Source organism: Triturus cristatus, chromosome 2_1 (genome assembly GCF_964204655.1).
Source record: "Triturus cristatus chromosome 2_1, aTriCri1.1, whole genome shotgun sequence".
NCBI lineage: Eukaryota > Metazoa > Chordata > Amphibia > Caudata > Salamandridae > Triturus > Triturus cristatus.
The window spans coordinates 646,786,796-646,809,582 of record NC_140581.1 but is presented as its reverse complement, the minus strand read 5'-3'; positions in this window follow the sequence as shown (position 1 = coordinate 646,809,582).

Genomic DNA, 22,787 nt, shown 5'->3' with positions numbered 1-22,787 from the left:
TGTGCCGACACCCTTTCTTCTTCCAACAGCTTAGAGAATGCCATCCTCTACAAACCGTCCGTGACGTACTTGACGCACTTCGTTCTGAATAGCGATTATCAATCCCCAGGAGTTCCCAGAGATCGACAAAAGTAACCGACCTAGCGTCAGAAACCTGCTAAACAGAAAGAAGTACCCGCACGGCCCTACGGTAACCCGGATGGAGAGGTTTCCTCGAAACTTTCAAATTTATTACAAATCTCTTAGCAGTGGAAAGGCACATAAAAACTCAAAAAGAAAGGATGTAATTGTCCATAATATTCGTAACGTCAAAAACCACCGTACTATTAATTTTTATTAGTCCTTGAACGAAGAAAGTATCGATTTCTTCCAGGTCGAGTTTGCTCTACAAACAATTGTTCAGCTGGCGCAACAGGTTTCGATGAAGTGGACAACGAGTCAGACCTTGGGTTTTCTGCTACTGATGACTCCACATATGGGTTTGGCAATGACGAATCCTCATCCACAAGTTGAGCGTCACTAAACGGCACAAAGTGCAAAGGAGTCTCAGTTTCTGTGGCCGAAATCCCAGTCCTCACCCAACCGTCAGTTGGTAAAGGGATCGGTACCTTCTTTGTGTGGCTGGCATGGACCCAGTTTTTCCGGCCCTCCAGTCGAACCGCTGTCCTCGTCGTCAACAAAACTTGAAAGGGTCCAACGAATCTTGGCTCCAAGTTACGTTTCCGACCAAAATTTCGGGTAACCACCCAGTCCCCTGGCCGGAGCTGGTGTCCAGAACCCTCTGTCTGCGCCGGTAGAGCTTCAAAAACCTGTTGATGGATTAACCGTAGTTTAGTGGTCAAATCATGCAGATAATCAATCAACATTGGATACTCAAGACTATCAAAAGCCCTAGGCCTCGGGACTCCCCAAATATTCGCAGGGCGACCGAACACAATCTCATATGGGCTAAGCCCTACTCGAGAGTGTACGGTTGCTCTGGTCGATAGGAGAGCCAGAGGCAAGGCATCAGGCCATGACAGACCAGTCGTAGCTTGAATCTTAGCGAGTTTCAGCTTTAGGGTACCATTGTACCCTTCAACCAAACCCGCTGCCTGAGGATGATTAGCACTGTGGAATTTCTGCCGAATTCCAAGGCCCTTACACACACTCTGCATTACACTTCCCACAAACTCGCTTCCATTATCCGACCACACAATCCGTGGCATTCCGTACCTAGGAAAGTACTCCTTCAGCAGGATTTTTGCTGTGGACAGGGCAGTATTATCCTTAAGAGGATAGGCCTCAATCCATCTGGAGAACGCGCAAACCACAACCAAAACGTACTTCAGGTTATTGCATCTCTCCATATGGATAAAATCCAACTGGATAACCTCAAAGGGACAAGCAGGAGGAGCGAAATGACCAGGCGGAGTGGGGGTACCTTTTCCGGGATTGTGCATCAAACACACCATACAATTCTTAACCACTCTTTCGGCACACTTAGCAATACCCTCATTCCTCCATACAGGGGACAAGAACGTACATATTCCTTTCGCACTAATATGTGACAACCCATGAGCCATCGTCACAACAGCTAATACATACTCATCTGGTAACATCCACCTCCGACATTCCGTCAGGTCAACCCAACATCCATGCACATCCAATTTTCCTGTACTTTCTTCCCACTTGGTCTTTTCAGCTTCAGTAGCTTCGTTCTGAATTGCTTTCACGCTCTCAACAGTATTCTCACACATACCAGTCTCCGTCGGCCACCTCACTGAACTCGTGGCATACATTCGAGTCGCAAGATTCTTAGCCGTTTCCTTAGCAATCTCATCCGCAAACGCATTACCACGACCAACATCATCCGTCACTTTCCGATGTGCACTACATTTAACGATCGCCACTCGTTTAGGCAATGTAAGTGCATCCAAAAGATCATTCACAAGCTGCCCGTGTTGGATCTTCGTACCATGCGATGTCATAAATCCTCTTTCTCTCCACAACCTTCCAAAATTATGCGCAACACCAAACGCGTACTGACTGTCAGTAAACACATTCACTCTCTTTCCCTTCGACAAAACACACGCTCTTGTCAATGCAATTAACTCTGCCGCTTGTGCGGAATTCTGATTCAATCTCGCAGTTTCCACAACCGTGCTCAACGTCACTACAGCATACGCAGTCGTCACATCGCCATTCGGCAATTTGAAACAAGAACCATCCACATACAAAGTACCATCGGGATCTGCCAAGGGAGTGTTTTTCAGGTCCACACGACCTTTTGTTTCTTCCTCAGTCCGTAAATAACAATCATGTGGCAGCACATCATCTGATGCCATATTAATCGGCAACAATGTCGCCGGATTCAGTACATTACAACGTTTAATCTGTATATGACTTGCCAAAAGGGTCAGCTCGTACCCAGACAACCTTGCACTCGTCAGATGTTGAGTCTTTGTCCGATTCAAGAGCATATCAACTGCATGCGGAACCATTACTATGAGCATATTATCCATGACCAGGCCTGCGGACTGTCGAATAGACGCCGCCGCTGCCGCTGTCGCCCTCAAGCAACTCGGCAACGCTCTAGCTACCGGGTCTAAGGTCGAGGAAAAATATGCACACGGACGCTGTTTATCACCAAATTGTTGCGTTAAAACACTCAACGCACAACCGTCCCTCTCATGGACGTATAATGTGAAAGGCTTACTGTAATCAGGAGTACCTAACACAGGAGCCGAACACAATGAATCACGTAATTCAGAAAAACTTTTCTGACATTCCTCCGTCCATGGCAAAGGAGTCGAAACGTCCTTGCACGTGAGAGCTACCAATGGCTTCGCTAACAGTGAAAAGTTCGGGATCCACTGTCTGCAGTATGACGTGATACCTAGAAAGGCCCGCACATCTCTCTGAGTTGTTGGCACAGACATTCGAGCAATTGCTGCAATTCTTTCAGGGGTCAACCTTCTTCCCGCTTTTGACAATAAGTGACCTAGATAGGTTACTTCTTGACAACAATATTGCAGTTTGGAAGGTGACACTTTATGATGTAAGTCACACAGATGCTGTAACAGTGACACTGTAGCAGTCCTACAAAGCTGTTCGGTGTCAGCAGCGATCAACAGATCGTCAACGTACTGAATCAAGGCTGCACCAGCCGGTAACACAAACGCATCAAGTTGGCTCTTAAGAGCTTGGCTATAGATTGATGGACTCTCACAGTAGCCCTGTGGTGCGCGTTTGAATCTGAAGCTGCGACCACCTAATGAGAAACCGAACAAGTCTCTGCTTTCCTCAGCAATCGGAATGCTAAAGAACGCATTCTTCAGATCGATGACCGAGAACCATGACGCAGTGGCTGGAATCAGAGTCAGTAAAGCTGTAATGTCTGGCACCACAGGAAACTGCGGAACAACGACTTTATTCACCTCCCGTAAGTCGATAACTAGACGGTACACAGGAGGCTTGGAGGGATCCGTTCGTTTCAGAATAGGCAACACGGGACTATTGCACACATTACCCCGTGTCTCCTCAATAACATCTTTACCGATCAAGTCGTAAATGATCGCTAATAGTGCCCTTTCACCATCAAGGGAAATACGATACTGGGGTATGCGTGGCAAACGCGCACCAACTTTCAGTTGGACAACATAAGGTGGTATAGCCAACAGGCCCACGTCATTGGGACCTGTCGCCCACAAGGAGTCCGGAAGAGATCTCAATTCTGGTGGGAGCTTGTCGATCGATAAATACATAGGGGAAATCACGCTCTTACCCAACGTAAGCTCCACACCCGTAGGAGAACAGTACAAAGTCGCATGTAACCTTTTCAACAAATCCAGACCCAAAAGATTCTCACCACAACCAGTAGTCAAAATCAAAGGAGCTTCTAGCTCATGAGACCCAATTGTAAGGGGCAAAGGGCTAGAAACTGGATTGCTAACGGGGGCGCCAGAAAATCCAACGGAAACATTCGTTAAGCCAGACAAAGGCGCGCCAGGGAGTTTCGAATGCATGATGGAACTTTTTGCTGCACCAGTGTCCAACAGAAAAGGCTCAACGACGCCCAAAGTGGCTACTGCAACATAAGGCCCTCTCTGATCAACCGGAACTGATACTTCTCCCTTCCTTTGTCTATGGCTGTCCTAGTAGATACCATCCGTATCAACATCACACTCAACATAACAGTCATCCACATGATACTGTGCAGACCGACCGGACGATGGTTCGCGCCTATCGAAACAATTTTGCGAGTCCGAAGACGTTGCAAAGCGTTCGGCCTGATTCTGGGTAACTCCACGACCTCTACCACGGGAAGCCTGTTGAGGGCCACTACGTCCTCCTCGAGCCGACACACCATTGTTCCTATCACGGAGAACCGGACAATCAAACTTCAGATGGCCCTCCCCACGACAATATGCGCATTGGTTATATCCCAGCACAAAACGAGGTGCGGGGGAAGCATTTTGCGTCTGCGATCTGGGGAACTGTGATTGTGATCTATTTTGCTGTTGTGTATCACTGAAATGCGAACGCGGAGGATAGGCTTGCTGCAATAAGACCTTAGTTTTAAGATCCTTCGTTTTCTTATCTGCACGCTCACTTTCCTCTTTTTCTCTGTTTTCGTAATATTGGGCCGTAGCCAATATTTGGGCAGTGGTAGAAACAGCCCACGAACTCTCAGAATTCTTCAACTTGTTGCTAAGGTCGGGCAGCAAGTTCGATACAAACTTATCAACAAACAGCCGCTGACCACCCTCAGATCCCATGTCCTGACCACTATGATCAACAAACGCTTCCTCGAATCTCGTAAAGAAATCAGAAACGCTTTCATCCCTCTTTTGCTTGCATGCTGATAATTTGTCCCAATTGACGCGCATCGCTGGCATAAGCGTTTTCATGAGGGTAATTATCCTCTGAGGCAAAGCCACTATAAGCTGTTCAGGTTTAGCCCCACCGACCTGCTGGGCATCTGCCGCCGTAAGGGCAGCCCAGTCACCGCCTAACTCGGCTGCGTGATTCTCGTGACAAATTTTTGCCCAAATCGGCTGAGGCACCACATTGCCAAACAACATATCAATATCGGCTAGGTTCATAACAGTAGCATCCACCAATTGGGACAGCTCCTTATAATAACCTGCAGGATTCTTACGGGGATCGGGCAAAGATTGCTTCACTTGTAAAACTTCCGATCGTTTCCAAGGGAGGTGTATCCACACTCTCTGGAAACGGCCTGGAACAGGAGGGTTAGCAGCAGGATCACCTGGCATCCATACCGGAGGAACTTCTCGCATAGGATATTGACCAGGTTGTGCCATCCATTCTGTAGTCTCGTCCTTAAACAACGCACGAGGTTGTACTGTACATCGAAAGGATAACAAGCGCTCTAAAGCCTCTCGAACTTTGTCGCCTACGATTACTCCTGAGGCAAACCGATGCTGCAGCTCAGAAACCTCTGACGGTACATTATCTGTCACATCATCGTCCCACTCCTCCTTCAACGAGTTACACAGTTCTTCAAACACAAATCGTTGCGTAGGCACATTAAACTGGGAGAACGTTTCAAACACTACACGTGAGGTGTATTTAACAGGGTTACGAATCCATCTACGTGCCGTTTTCACCAACGATTCACGTTCCCTACCATCAGGAAGCTGACTGCGCCTTTGAGCGACATCTGAAAGAGTCGAGCCAAGTATCGGCCCAAAAAGCGGAGAATAAAGAGAAGCAACAGTAGTCAAAAGACGACTACGAACAGAAGGAGAAGAGGAAGAAGATGCAGGCGCAGCAACAATAGGGGTGGAAACAGTAGAAGCAGACGCAGCAGCAGGAGCAGCGGGAACAACAGGCTGAGGAGGGACTTGGAAAGGTGCAGTAGGGAGAGAAGCCGGAACAAGAGGATGTACGATCTGGGGCCCAAGGGGATTCGGGAGTACAAGAGGAACGGCGGGCTGACCAGCAGCCGCAAAAACAGCGGGTTGAGGAAGAGGTGGACGCACGGGACCCATAACATCGGGAGCATAGGGAGGTGGCGATTTCATCAGATAAGACAAGAGCGGATCCTCCATCGCTTCTTCTCCTGTCTTATCGATATTAGAAGGTAGCACCGGATAACACTTATCCACTGCCATATGGTGTAGCCGAGCACTAACTTCCTGCTCTTTCTCATCTTTGTCTAATTGATTTTGTTCTGCATTTCGCATCACTGCAATAACACCTTCTCTTTTATTTTTCTTATTCTGTTTGATTTCTTTCTGCTTGGCCTCTTTCCGCCACAACCGAAAGGAATCAAACATGGCCGGCCTAGCTTTCTTTTTAAACAATTTAGCTTCCAAATTATCTAAAACGGCCGTCTCGAAACTACCATGAGATGGCCAACTGAGGACGCCATCCTTTTTAGTGTAGCGGACCCAATATTCATTATATACGATAGGACCCACGCCATGACGACTATAGAGCTCGTAAATCGGAGTTCCAACCGGAGGTATCGGACATGAATCCTCCAGCCGGGAATCCATGCTGCAACATTTGAGAAACCCAAACAAAGTACTACGGCCAGGCATCGTGCACACTAACCGAGTTTACAAACTTCAAGGGTTTATCGAATTACGATGTCCTCACAAAAATGCAAGACCCTCGGTTTTGGCAATTGCAATCGTCAAATAAAACCCAACTACTAAGAACCACGAATGCTATGGAACCATGCAAACAACAAAGCAACACTGGGAGCGACCCACAAATACTTAACTGAGAGAACAATGGCGTCACCAGGAAGGCCCGTCGATCGTCTCGCCGTACAAAGGACTACGCCAGGCGCCAAAACAGGTCGACAGTCAGGGCATCGGTCCGTCGCAGCCGTCAGGAGGCGGGGATCTTCACGGGAAAAGACGTCGGGCCACTTATTTCGACAACTGGATCGATGAAGCGGGGTGCACCTTCCCTCGGAGATTTCACACGAAGTTCCTCACGATCGTCGGGCTTTGGACCGGTACCGTTGATGTCGCCCAACGTTGGGCGCCAACTGAAGGACTTGGTTATTCTTAAGACCCAGCGGTGCCAGGGAACAACACCTGAAACCTTTGTGGGTTACCTGTTCTGGCGTACTAAACACAGAGACACGGAACACTTCCAGCGACGTCAGAGATCAGCGTTTATTTACTGCAGGGATACAGAGGTCACAAGAAGTACACAACGTGTAGGTTCTCGGAGACTGCTTCAAATTCGTAGAAGTGGGTCGGTCCTTTTATACAGGTTTTTGCCATAACGCAGTATGGCGAACAAAGGTTACAACTCAGTTCCCACAATAAACTTCAAAAGGGTCGCGTTCATGTCTCAGGGGGCCGGAACATAATTACGACAGTCTTGCCGGTTCCCAACTGTAAAAACATATTTCCTCCGCAATAAACACATTCCATCCTAACCATAAACACATTAAGAGGAAGGACAAAAAACAGATGCAAGGAAAGGACAAGGATGCACAACAGGTTAGAAAAGAGTGTTGGGGGCAATAAAGGAAACTTGATAGAGGGGTCAAAGACCTCACGTCTAATGAACGCCTGGCTGAAACAATAGACCGGCGCGGCGAGATGAGCTACCTGAGGGCAAGAAACAAAATGGATGCTGTATCTAAAATGGAACCCGAGGGTCCAGATGAACGAACCCAAAAATGAGACGAACCATACGTGGCTGCATAGCGAAACTGCGTACACCCATTATACTCGTCATTTGCGGTTCGTAGATACCAAACTCATCCATATTCGTTACCACTCAAAACTGCGGTCCCGTGTCATACGGAACCTCACCCCGCAAGAGCTCTACCAGGTTGCTCGCCCTCCCCGTACTGCTGAGCAACAAAATATTTGCCCAGAACTGAACCTCTTGCTCTGCTGTTTCTCAATACTCCGAGAGTTTCTCTCTGAAATCTCTTTGTGATTCCCCATCGGCTCCAGCAGCAAGCACTGCCTTTAGTTGCTTGAGCTCTCTTTCTATTTTGCGCAGAGTGCCCCAGGTATCGCTTAGGACCCCAGAGCCTTTAGAGTTGTAAAATACCCTGATCATGACCTTAAAGGCCTCCCAAACTGTCGCTACACAGTCAACTGACCCCATATTGCATTGGAAGAAATCTGCAATCTCTTGCCCTAATTCGCTTCGAAACGCCGTGTCCATCAGGATGTTAGGTATTAGTCTCCAACTCCTGGGAGCCCCTCCAAGGTCTGATATGGTCAACGTAATGTATACAGGTGAGTGATCGAAGTAAGTTCTTGCTAAGTGCACCGCAGTGGCAATTAGTGGACCCAAGCCCCTAGAAACCAAGTAGTAGTCTAGTCTAGCCCAAGACGCATACAGTACAGTATAATGTGTGCCTTCAGTCTTGTGTGGACGGACATGTCTCCATGTGACGATGAGCTCATTGTTTGACACTATGTCCCGAAGCAGCTTGTGTGTGTGGGTATAATGTTGGGAGCCACGGTTTGATCTGACCATCTCTGGGTCAATAGTAGAATTGAGGTCTCCCCCCATATTATGTGGGTTGATCCTATCTCAAGGATCCTTTCCCAGAGTGTGCTAAAAAAAAGCAGGGTCGTCCACATTCGGCCCTTAGCAGCAGACCAGTGTGGTGGACACTGAGCCCAATTTCCCCCACATTATCCAATAACGCCCTTCCTGGTCATTAGTCATACTGCTAGGGGTAAATGGGCGGTATTCTTCTATAACTAGTATTGCTGTACCCCTGGAGTATGAAGAGTATTAGGAGAATATCCTGTGAGCCGTCCATTTGGAAGCAAAAGTGGGGGATGCCGCAGATCCAGGTGAGTTTCCTGCAGCTTCGCAATTTGGACCTGGTGCTAGGATTTGTCTGCACTTGCGTGGATCCCTGAGCCCTCTAACATTCCATGTTAAGAGATGTACCTTCACATTAGAATCAGACCTCACTTCAAGAATAAGTGTTTGTAAGTACCTGAAGTGCTGTGTGGCCTACCTCTGAAAGTGCTGCGAAATGGGTAAAATAACATACCTATATGTTCCGCTTTGTCGTGTAACATTGTCATCATGAAGCGTCTGCCCCACCCAAATTTCCCAAAACAACAACTTGCATTGTAATCAAAATAAAAGAGGGATCACCCACAAGGGGGAACTCCTAGGCTTATGCACAACTTACTCCTGTCTCTCCGATTCACTGGGTAGTCAAATGAAGTTAATTACCCATCAGGGGAAGGGGAGCCCGGTAAAGTATAACATAAAGTCCCATGGAGGTACTTATCTGCAGGCAATGTCTCAGCGGCTTTGACTTGTCAAAAATGCATCGCAGTGTTTCTGAGTCCCAGCCATGATCAAGGACCAAAGTTCATGAAAGAGGTGCATGCGCCATTTTCTCTGTGCAGCTGCTGGTCTAGTCAAGGTGCACTGTCCTTCCATAACTGGTGATGAAGATCTCAATGATGATTCTTGCGTCTTGCGGGAAGTACCAGGTCGTTTGATGCGTTTAAGAAAGTCGTCTACCTGTTGCGTGTTGGTAAACAAATGCAGCTTGCCTTGGTCAGTCACTCTCAGTCTAGCCGGATACATTAAGGCATAATCTTTGCGGCAAATGATTTGTGTAGATCCTGCAAGGTTTTCTTATAGAAACTTACAGTTGAAAACGGGAAACATTGAAAATGAGTTTTAAAAAACAGAGCCATTTGTGCCAACATTTTCACCTGTAACTTCGTATTAGTATGACAGATGTTTGGAAGCAATGCACTGTTACATCCGCTGGACCCTTCTGGTTGTGGGGATGTATAGGACTTGTAGGTTCACCAAGAACCAGAGGAACCCAGAGCCAATAACTGATTAGCATCTTGTAATAGATTTTTTATTGTGTACAGGGTATATAGCAATGTGGGCCCCAACAGCCACCCCATTCTGGATCCCCCTGGTTGTCTAGTTTTAAAAAATGTATGTTTGCTAGGGTTGCCTAGGTGGCAGTCGAGCTAGGGTTCAAAATCTACATCTAGGCACTTAGCAAAAAAAAGGGTCAGTTTCCACTGTGAAAATGTGGTGTGTCCACATTGCGTTTTGTGATGTTTCCTGTTGCAGGCACTAGGCCTACCCATAAAAGTGAGGTACCATTTTTCTCGGAAAACTTTGGTGAATGCCGGGTGGATGGAATTTTGCGCATCCACACAGATTCCAGAACTTTCCAGCACAGAAATGTTAGGAAAATGTATTTTTTTTGTGTGCAAATTTAAGGTTTGCAAGCTATTCTTGGTAAGAGACCCTGGTGAGAGCCACACCAGTCACCCCATCCTGGATTCCCCCTGGATGTCTAGTTTTAAAAAATGTGGAGGTTTGCTAGGTTTCCCTAGATGCCGGCAGAGCTAGGGTTCAAAATCTACAGCTAGGCACTTTACAAAAAAGGGTCAGTTTTCACTTTAAAAATGTGGTGTGTCCACGTTGCTATTTGGCCCGTTTCCTGCCGTGGGCACTATGCCTACCCATACAAGTGAGGTATCAATTTTATCGGAACACTTTGGTGAATGCGGGGTGGGTGGAAGTTTGTGGATCTGCGCAGATTCCAGAACTTTCCATCACAGAAATGTGAGGAAAATGTGTTTTTTGTAACAAAGTTTGAGGTTTGCAAGGGATTCTGGGTAACAGAACTGAGTAAAAGCCACACAAGTCTACACATCCTGGATTCCCCTGGGTGTCTAATTTAAAAAAATGTATCGGTTTGCTAGGTTTCCTTGGTTGCCAGCTGCACTAGGACCCAAAAACCACAGGTAGGCACATTCCCCCCCCAAAAAAAGTCTGTGTCTAGTGGGCTTTCTGCTGTCCTGGGGAGGGGGGGAAATAATGCCATGAAGGGGAGCAGAAAGACTGTGGCTATTTTTTGGGTGGGTGGGGACATTGGGATGTCCATTCTGGGCAGCCCCCACCCCTACATATAAAAAAGACAGCATAATCGCTGGCACCTCGTGGGCTCTTTATCTCCCTGGGGGGAAGATCAGGGGCTACTGCCCCCGTCTGCCTCCTGGGGGGCAGAAGGACTCTGGCATCTTTTTTGGGGGGTGGGGGCATTGGCATACCCATTCTGGGCAGCCCCCACCCATGAATGTAGTTTTTTTTTACCCCTGGTGCCTAGTGGGCTTTCAAGGGGGCAGAAAGACGGTGGCAATTTTTTGGGAGAGGGGCATTGGCATGCCCAATCTGGGCAGCCCCCACCCCTATGTATAAAAAAAAACAAAATCCTTGGTGCCTAGTGAGCTTGCTGCCCCCGGGGGGATCAGAGACTACTGCCCCCATCTGCCTCCTGGGGGGGCAGAAAGACTGTGGCATTTTTTTGGGGGGTGGGCGCATTGGCATTCCCATTCTGGGCAGCCCCCACCATGAACTTTGGGGGTAAAAAATCCCTGGTGCCTTGGGGCTCTCTGCCCCCCTGGGTGGCAGATAAGGGGCTATTGCCCCATCTGCCTCCCAGGGTGGCCAGAAAGTCTGTAGCATTTTTTTATGGTGTGGACATTGGCATGCCAATTCTGGGCAGCTCCCACCCCTACGTGTATATAAAGAAAATCCCTGGTGCCTTGTGGGCTTTCTGCCCCCCAGGGGCAGAGCAGGGGATACTGCCCCCATCTGCCTCCTTGTAGGGGCAGGAAGACTGTGGCAAGCCCCCACCCCGAACTTTGGGGGAAATGAAATCCCTGGTGCCTAGTGGGCTTTCTGCCTCCCCCCCCCCGCAGCAGATAGGGGCTATTGCCCCATCTGCCTCCCGGGGGTCAGAAAGACTAGAATTTTTTTTGGGGTAGTGGGGGCATTGGCATGCCAATTCAAATCAGCCCACACCCCTACATACATAAAAAAATAATCCCTAGTGCCTTGTGGGCTTTCTGCCTCCCCTGGGGGCAGAGCAGGGGCTACTTCCCCATCAGCCTCCTGGTATGGGTAGAAAGACTGTGGCATTTTTTTGGGGGGTGGGGGCATTGGCATGCCCATTCTGGGCAGCCCCCCCCCCGAACTTTGGAAAAATAAAAACCCCTGGTGCCTAGTGGGCTTTCTGCCCCCCCGGGGAGGGCAGACAAGGGGCTATTGACCCATCTGCTTCCCAGGGGGCAGAAAGACTGTACCATTCTGGGCAGCCCCCACCCCAACATATTTATAATATGTTTATTTATAAACATATTTATAAAAAAATCCCTGGGGCCTATTGGGTTTTCTGCCAGATATGAGGCTATTGCCCCATCTGCCCCCTGGGGGGCAGAAAGTCTTATGCCTTGTTTGGGGGTGGGTCGGGGCTTTGGCATGCCAAATCAGGGCAGCCACCTCCCCTGGCAAATAAAAAAAATCCCTGGCTTCTAGGGTGCTTTCTGCCCCTCTGGGGGCAGGTTGCGGCCTACTGTCCCCATCTTTCCCCGGTGGGCAGAAAGGCTGTCTGGGAAAATGTAATGGGGGAGTAAAGGCCCTTGTCCGAGGGGCTGCTCCCCCCTCCCTGGTGGCTAGTGGGTGGATCCCTGCTTGGGGATCTCTCTCCTGGGGTGATAGGGAAGGGCACCATTGGAAAGGGGACGATACCTCTCCCAATTGTTTCGGTGCTTGGGGGGCTGAGATAGCCCCACAAGCACCGACACATTGAAACTGAAACTAAGTTTCAGTTTCATTTTCAATGTAATGACAACAGCGCGCCATGTGCGCGATTGTCAATACATTGAAAAGTAGCAAAGGGGCTCGGGAGGTTGGGAGAGCTCTTCCCCACCTCCTGAGGCCCCCAAAAAATGGATAGCCCTCTGCTGTTTGCAGTAGAGGGATTTAGTGCCCCTGTCCTCATGATGGAATGGTTCCGTCATGAGCACAGGAGCACTGATGCTCATGACGGAACCATTCCGTCATGAGCACCAAAGGGGTTAAACACTATGTTAGTAAACAACTATTGTTAAACATTAATTGCAATATGTGTATATATGTATTTTACAATTTTTGAACAACAACATGCAATCTACACTACTTTTCCGCAGAACCGGAACATACTTATTGCGATAATTTGCAATGAATTCACGTAGAATATATTTTTTTTAAACACCGTTATTATATCACTGAAACAAATGACAAGGAGTGACTCAGAGAAATACACCAATGGGTGATCCATTATGCAAGTGTCATGTATAATATGCAGCAGACATTTACATGATGACAAAATAGTACCTGATTTGCCAAACAAAGAAACGCAGAAGAGTACAACATTTCCAGAAAACTGTGGACTCTCCTTAAAGAAATGAGATAAATCAATGGGAAACATATACAAATATAAACATAGCATGCACCCCAGTTAAAGCTCCACTAGAGTAAAATGGAAACAAATCTAACTTCTTAGGCTTGATGATAAGAAAGCAAACATTATCTGAAATCCTTAACAGAGTGAATGCCTCGGAAATAGATTGGAGACAAATCTGAACTATAGTGAGTGTGATGACTGAATTCTTTAATCATATCTTTGTAAGAGCAGAGAGCATGGTTCTGTCCTTAAGAAACACTAAGCCTGGAAAAGATAGGTGAGAGGCAATACACATGAGCAGCAACTTACAAGTTGTAAGGTGTACAAACTGATAAATAGTCAATAGTTGTTTGTCGATGTTGTTGTATGTCTTTATTTCACACACGCTTGGTGTGCATCTTTAGAGACAGCCAACTTGTTTCATGAACCCTAGCAAGGGCTTCTTCAGGGCTGTAATAGCATACAGCATAAACATAATTTAGACATCTATGGTGAAAAATAATAATATTACTTTTTAGAGAGGGAATGAAAGAAAAGTTAAGATTAGGATTGGACAGTCATAATCCAAAAAGGACCACACCTCAATATTCTTATGGGATGAAGGAATAACCGTGTTGTGAGAGAGTGATGGTTCAAGGATGAGAAGGGTTGTGAGAGTGAAACAGGAGGAAGAAACAGGAATGTCTAAGCCAACGGATCTGCAGAGCCATAGTGTAATCCCATAGTCAAGTCAAACACCCAAGTGCCAGTCTGTGATAAGCCACCACCAAAATAAATACTCAGCTCTCACACTGCAAGGAAGTGGACCTCCTGTCGGACGCACAACACAACTTTCTCTCAATCAAAGATCCAAGATTTCCTTGTATTTATCTTCCCCCGAAGATATATAAGAAACAACCTTTCCCACCCAGGCATCCGTTTTACTCAGGCATTGGCTCTATGACAGAAGCACTCTCTAAATTTGTTGACACTATTCTACAACCTTTAGTAGTCAACCTGCCTTCCTATGTCAGTGACAGTACGGATATACTGAATACGTTTGAGGACCTAGAATGAGATGAGAGGATGTGGTTTGACGAGCGGTGTGCGACCCACTTCGCATTTTGTATTTAAAGCTCCCTGAGCTATGGGTTGACGAGCCCGGATCCCGCACCCGCGCGCCATGAGAGGTACTATACCTGATAATTTTTGGCAGTCTACAGCACCCCGCATACGTACCTGCTCCCTGCTGACGAGAGGCAATTACCTCGAAACACGTGTCCAGGGATGGCATTTTAAACTTTTTACTCGTGGCATAGGTGTACCTGCCGCTGTCACTACATTCTCCAGAATCCTATGGGGCTATTTGCTAGTATGACGAGCGGTGTGCGACCCACTTCGCATTTTGTATATAAGAAACAACCTTTCCCACCCAGGCGTCCGTTTTACTCAGGCATTGGCTCTATGACAGAAGCACTATCTAAATTTGTTGACACTATTCTACAACCTTTAGTAGTCAACCTGCCTTCCTATGTCAGTTACAGTACGGATATACTGAATACATTTGAGGACCTAGAATGAGATGAGAGGATGTGGTTTACAACACTAGATTTAGAATTACTCTACACTTGCATCAGCAGAGATCTAGGAAAGATGGCTTAGAATTCTTCCTTTGCAAGAGCCAGGCAACCCTTTTTGATCATAATCTAATGCTGCTTGAAATGATTGATCTCATCCTTGATAACAACTTATTTCTTTATGATAAAACATGTTATGAGCAACAACAGGGGCCTGCAATGGGATCCAAATGTGCCCCTTCGTATGCCAACCTCTACATGGGGTGGGTGGAACACACACATGCATGGTCAAGAGTTGCTTCGAACTGAGCTATGCATATACAGTTCTGGGGCCGTTACATTGATGACATCATCATCAAATGGACAGGTACTTGACCACAACTTAGGGAATATTTAAACTTCCTTAATAGCAACACCCTAAATGTCACCTTCACTCTAGAGATGTCATAGTCCAAAATACACATCTTGGATCTTGAACTACACTTTCATAATAACACAGTTGAAAGTACACTGCACAGGAAGGAAACTGCAGTGAACGGTATACTACACTACACTAGCTCACATCCACCATCAACGAAAAAGGCTATACCTTTTGGTGAGCTCCTGCGAATCTGTAGAAACTGCAGCGAGGAGGCCAACTTTGACACACAAGTAGGCCTGGGCGGTAAATTCCGTTCCGCTCGCGGAATTTGCGGAATTTCGGTAATTTTGCGTTCCGCGGAGAACGCGAAATTGCCCAAAATTCTGATTTCCGCGACTTCGCGAAATTTTTTCTTGTTCGCGTTCTCAAAATGTGTGTTCGCGAGATATTTTTCCCCGAGCACGCAAACAGCAACTGTGAACAGGAAAAAAGCATCGCGAACAAGCAATTCCGCGTGAATTTCTGCATGTTCGCGGAGATTTTTTACCGTTTCGCGGAGATTTGCGTAACGCGATTACGCAAATTCCGCCCACCCCTACACACAAGCCAAGCTAGCAACAGGCAGACTCAAAAGGAGATGCTATGACCAGCATGTCCTCAATGTGGCAGAAAACAGGGCTAGGTCTGTCAAAAGGAAAGACACACTAGTGAGCAAGAAAAAGGACCCTGACATAGGCAAACAAAGACTCTCATTCATTACAACCCATTCTGCGTTAAAAAATCACGAGACTTTCAAAGTACTTTTTTTTTTCCAGAGTTTTATATAGCGCAAACTTGACCTGAATCAGTTATCAGAGTGCTTTACATAGCACCACTTTCATTACATGAGGCCACATTCATTTTTGTGAGGCACAGGGAGACTAAGTGATTTGCGCAGAATCACAGGATGTTCAGCATCATTGCTGAGACTCAAACCCAGTTCCCCAGATTTGAGGTTGACCGCCCTAGCCTTTAGGCCAACTTCTCTCCCCAGCAAACACTGTGCACTACTCAAGGGTGTACCTGGGGTTAACTTTATAATTTTGGAGAGACCATCCCTGACATTCAAGAGAAGCTGAACAATCAGAGATGCTCTGTGTCCAAGCTACACACTTTGCAGTACACCACAACAACAAGGTTGGCTGCACAAACCTTTGGGCATTTACACTTATGGTACCTGCAACATTTGTAACTTAGGTTTGCAACAAAACCACAAGCTTTAGTTACAACACAGGGACGCAACATAAGATACGTCAATTTATCAACTGTCTCACCAGCTTTGTAATCTATGTATTTATCTGTGGATGTGATAAGATCTATGTGGGGAGCACCACAAGACTGCTTAAAACATGCATCCAGGAACACCGCAGGGTAGTTCTCAATTGAGACTCAGCATACGCATTTGTTTCTCATGAGTGTAGTAGTGGTGTAGATGGAACTAAGTTCTGCTTCCATTGCATAGATGTTGCCCAGGGCAACATAAGAGGTGATGACAGAGAACTGACACTTAGACAGCTGGAAGCGAGATGGATATTCACTCTACGTACCACAACACTTGGTCTCAATGTTGACAATTTTTGTTCTGTAATGGCCTTTCCTATATAAAAAACGACCTCTCTCTGCAAGATTCTCCCAATGAATCTGGAGTTGCCTGCATGCATCAGAGTTGTACCTTGACCTTATACTCTAGTAATAACCAACTATCCATGTATTATAACCTTTGGACCTGTGGCACTGTAACCATATTGCCCACCAAATAAGACTATTGTAGTACCTATGCACCTAGGATACTGTAACCCCATTGCCCTAGACGGAATGTTTTTTTAAGCCACGATTGAATTCTGATGTTGGTGCAGTGTAAATCTTTGGATTTAAAACCTTGTTTACTTGTTAACCTTTACTCGTGTTTTCCATTTATCCTGGAGGAATAGTATACCTAAAGTATTTAAGGAACCAAAAATGTACTTTCAGTTCACTTTCTTATCGTGTATTACAATTGTTTCACACTAGACTGTGTACCTAAGACAATCTTTCATGTCTCTTGGAACATTTGACATATCTTTCCTCTATCTAGCTAAATGGCCCAGTTTCACTTGTATCTCTTTGGCACCACCATTAGCTAATATTTCAACGCCCTAAATGTTATACCTTGCAAGTTATATTGCCTTTTATGTGACAGCGGCATTTATCTATGTCAATCTCCTACTTAACTCTTCGTCTCAATCTACTTTAACAGAACAGCTATTTGTCTTATGCACCTACATTATCTAAGTCTTCACTTTTTTGACACTGTTTCCTTTTAATCAATTTACTATCTAAGTTTTCACCTTTTTGACCTTGTCTCCTTTTAATGTTCAAATTTTGTTTTTTTCACTTAATCCAGTTACCATTGGTCACATATTCCATATTTAACACATTCACAATTGCTTACATACCAATTACTCTTTACATTTACGCCACTGCTCATTAAAGATTAATTCATTTCGCAACTAATTTCCCGCTGCATAACAGGACGTGGCTATGTCACCAGATTGACATACTGAGAGGCGTACACACTTCCTAGTCTTTTACCTCTATCTGTTTCCAGAAGTCACAAGCATACTGGAACTCGTGAGGTAGTTGGCTGTCTAGTCTTCCTGAAATCGGAAGTTCAGCGTACGTAACCCACGTTTTGTGGTGTGACACACTGGTGGAGCTATAAGTAACTGGACGTATCTCCATGACTTTCATGCCAGCCAGACATGGATTAGGACTCACTACACTGCGATTTACTCAAGTAAGGTACGGGACTAATTTGGGGATGTGGTTGTTTGTAATTTTTACCTCATTGGCTATTTCTCAACTGATTATGCGGGTGGTCAGGTTCTTCACTGCTTAGACTGGACATACCACCTAAACAGCCAAAGCTCACCTCATATGTCTTTCATCACCATAGGTAGTAGGGATCGGGCATTGGAACGATTAGTTGGATTGACATCATCTAGGGTACTAGTTGGCATTTAACGTCAGACTGCCATTAGCTCAAGAAACTCAATTTATGTGACTCGTTTCTAACCCAGTTGGCATTTCCACAAACTATGGATTCCCTGACACACGCAATATTACAGCAAATTAATGTTAGATATACGAGATCGTCTTGATCCCCTTACTTGGTGATTCATTTCCAACCCCGCTGGTATTTCTATTAACTTTGGGTTTCCTGACTTATGCACAAGCATAAACTCACGCAGTATTACAGCAAATTACTTTCAGATATACCAGATCGTCTTAACCATTTGACCTTACTCTTCTTCCACCCCACCCACAGATACTCTGCTGAAGAAAATTGGAGGATCTTTGGCCTTTAACTAACTAACTCAGCCTGGCATTTCTCCAATAAGGATACACAGGCATTTCCTTTCAGCCTAAGGTATGTTTCGTCCACACACTGAGCGACTCGTCTGCTTTGTAACCATTCACATACTAGTGGGCTTCCAGACCACTGATACCATTTTTCCCTTATAGGGCTCTTTCTTTGAGACTACGTCCATTACTAGGACGCACCATACCGATTACTCATTACCGGATTGAATCTCTTTGGCACACGTACTCCACCGCTACTTTTTTGGTAAGCTGGCCAACTAGGAGACATTTGTAAACCTTCTTATCACAGACTGGCACTTGGGTGTTTGACTTGACTATGGGATTACACTATGGCTCTGGAGATCCGTTGGCATAGACATTCCTGTTTCTTCCTCCTCTTTTAATCTCACAACCCTTCTCATCCTTGGACCATCACTCTCTCACAACACGGTCATTCCTTCCTCTCATAAGAATATTGAGGCGCAGTCCTTTTTGGAAGATGACTGTCCAATCCTAATCTTAACTTTTCTTTCACTCCCTCTCTAAAAGGTAATATTATGATTTTTCACCATAGATGTCTAAATTATGTTTATGTTGAATGCTATTATAGCCCTGAAGAGGCACTTGCTAGGGTGAAACATGTTGGCTGTCTCTAAAGATGTACACCAAGCGTGTGTGAAATGAAGACATATAACGACATCAACAAACGACTATTGATTATTTATCAGTTTGTACACCTTACAACTTGTAACTTGCTGCTCATGTGTATTGCCTCTCATCTATCTTCTTTTATGTTTCTATTTGTGGTCATGTGGCAGCTGACCATTTGAGGCGGGCAACACAAAGAGATCAAACATACCACGTGACTGGCCTAGGTAGTGCAGTTGTCAATAACCCAGCTGCCTCCTTGTATGCTAAGTCTGGAAATCCATATCACCACTCACACACACACTCTCGTAGACCCATCAACTCACTAACATACCCACTCAAAGATCCAAAGCAGCACTCTTACTGCCACTCACATACACAAAAGCTCTGACACAACCAGTGGTAAACCCATAGAAGCCTTCACATAGTCTATCACAGACCCACACACATACTCATATACGCACTAACAGACCCACACTGGTGCTCACACATCCACTGTGGAACATTATAGGTTACAATTATTGGAAAAAATATTCAAAAAAGCCTTAGAAATTCACTGAAAAAAACAAAGGTTTCAGGGACATTAGAGTTAGGAATTTCTTTTTAAAAAACCTTAGAAATTCACAGAAAAAACAAAGGTTACAGGACATTATAGTTAGGCTCACATTTCACACATACAAAACCAGTAAATTCATTATTATAGTTACCTGAGCTAACTATAACTTACGCCCCCAAATGCACTGCTTATGACCTCACATATTACATCAGTCATGATTTGATGAGTGACATCACTGATGACATCTCAAATTACATCACTGATGACATCATCCATAAAACCATTCACATACACATAAAAGTACTCCCACAACCACTCAATCATCCATAGAGACACTCACTCACTTTTATAGGCACTCACATAACCAGTCACTCACCCATACAGATACTCATATACCCACTCACTTACTCACACCGATACAACACATGCAATCATTCACCTAAAGAGTCACTAAGACAAATACATCACATAACCTCCCATAGAGCCAAGCCTCTCTCACATTCACTTACTTACCCATACAGCCAGTTACACACCTACTCATGCACCCATACATCCACTCATACACCCAGTTACACATGCATACACCCAGTTACACACCCATCCATACAGCCACTCATGTTCCCTCAGACTCACCCATGCAGGCACCCATGCACCTGCTCAATTACCCATTCAACCACTTATATACCCATTCACATATCTTTACAACCAATCACACATCCACCCACTACCACCCTCTTACTCTGACATCCATTCACTTAGACATTCACTCTCCAATACAGGCACAACTAATCAGTAACCCTACAGCTACTCATACACCCACACCCATATAGCCACTGACACATCTACTAAGTCACCCATACAGCTATTCAGACACCCACTAAAAACACCTATGCAGTCACTCACACGTCCACTGACTCACCTATAAAGCCACTTACACACCTACTCACTGTCTAATACAGCCAGTCACACACCCATATAGCCACTCACAAACCCACTTACACATCAACATAGCCAATCACACACCTATACAGACATTCAGTTAGCCACTCAGAGACAGATTCAGACAGTCTCACAGCCACTGCAGTGCATTGTGGGGGCATAAGTTGCTGTTATCTCAGGTAACTATAACTGCTATAACTGCTGAATTTCATCTTTTTTGTAAGAATGAAATGTGAGCCTAACTATAACGTCCCGTAACCTTTGTTTTTTTCAGTGATTATATATATGTACATATATATAAAAAGAGATAGATAGATAGATAGATAGATAGATAGATAGATAGATAGATAGATAGATAGATAGATAGATAGATAGATAGATAGATAGATAGATAGATAGATAGATAGATAGATAGATAGATAGATAGATAGATAGATAGATAGATAGATAGATAGATAGATAGATAGATAGACAGACAGATAGATAGATAGAGATAAAAATAAATATGTATGTGTTTATGTGCCTATATAGATATATGTGTTTGGATCCATGACTTTATCCAAGGTTTTATGTTTTAACTTTTTTATTGTTGATGTGTTGCAAAAATACTTTAGAAATTGCCTCTGAGTTATGCCTGACTGCTCCTTACCAAGGTACCTGAGGGTAGAGCACAGGTTAATTTTGAGTCCAATGGATGCTGGAATGTTCAGCCATCCCCTGGGAAATGGTATCAGCTAGCACCTTCACCAGTGGCATTCACTGGCAGATACTCTACAAAATAGTCCACTCTGTTTCTGACAAGGCTTCCAATGCCATGTCTGCTACTTATTTTTCTGGCTATGCCTGGCGTAACTGTCCTGGGCACGAAGAAGCTCCTTTCCTAGGAAGTACTTCCCACATTGGCTATTTGTCTTCGAAGTACCCAGTCTAGAACTTCCATATAACATGGCCAGTCAGCTGACACTGGATTGCTAAATCAAATGACCTCTGCTCATGTTGGTTGAAGAACTGTCTGTGAAAAATCCCCACCTTATCAACAGCTATCTTAGAAAATGGAGGCAGTGGAAGTGGTGCTTCCGCCATCTCAGCAACTTTAGCTGCCATGTATGCTCTAAATGAGTCCTTAGATAATGCTTGTGATTATTAAAGGATCACTAATATAAGCACAATACAGAAATATACATTACAGGCTTCTTTTTTATATATATGTTACTTTTTCTTTAAAGTTGGCAAAGTGAAAAGTTTGCACCTTTTCGTTTTATTTTGTACTATTTGAAAATGTTTTTTTTACATATCTATAGTGATTTGCAAAGTTGCTTTTGCAGTTACTGTTATTGGCACATTTTTCCTAACAAATTTGCTAGGCAAATGCATCTTGGCATTGTGTTGTGAGTATATTTTACATTTTTCTATTGCCTTCAGCAAATGTGTGATGCTTAGTGCATCAGACCACTTGTCTATCCCCTCCATACATCCTGTGAAACAAAGAACCACTAGGAGGACAGATAATGAAGATGGGGTTGTCTTCTAGGCACAGCATTCATTCTCTATTTTGAACAAATCATTCATTATAAAAATGAATGTTTGTAAACAGCTAGAGTTAACTCAGACAAATGGTGTATTGGTAATTGTAAGAAATTAGGGTTTTAGTTGAGGGGGAGGGGAGCTCCACTCAAGTAAACCATACAATCCTTGTCAGGGTAGACCGCAAAAATCACTAAATAAACCTGTGCTTAACCTTCTGGTAGCATGGCACAAAAGGAGTCAGGTTTATCTTAGAGGGAATGTGTAAATAACGTGTTCAGTACTCAAACAGTAATAAAGTGATGATGCAACCAGAGGAAAATCCCAAAACAACTTAGGTAAATTGAGAAAACTTAAAAAAATTAAATCAAACTGAAACATCAAAAATCCAAACATTAGTACCAGAGCTATGAATTTTTAAAGTTTCAGTTAAGAACAGCACCAAGCATGACTCACAGTTATCTGATCGTGCTGGACTGGGTCCTTCATGTGACCCTGGACACTGTCTGGAAGGCAAATTCAGTTTAGGCAAACAAATGTCAACTTTCTAAAAGTAAAAGACACACAAATGATAGACGAAATGCCGAA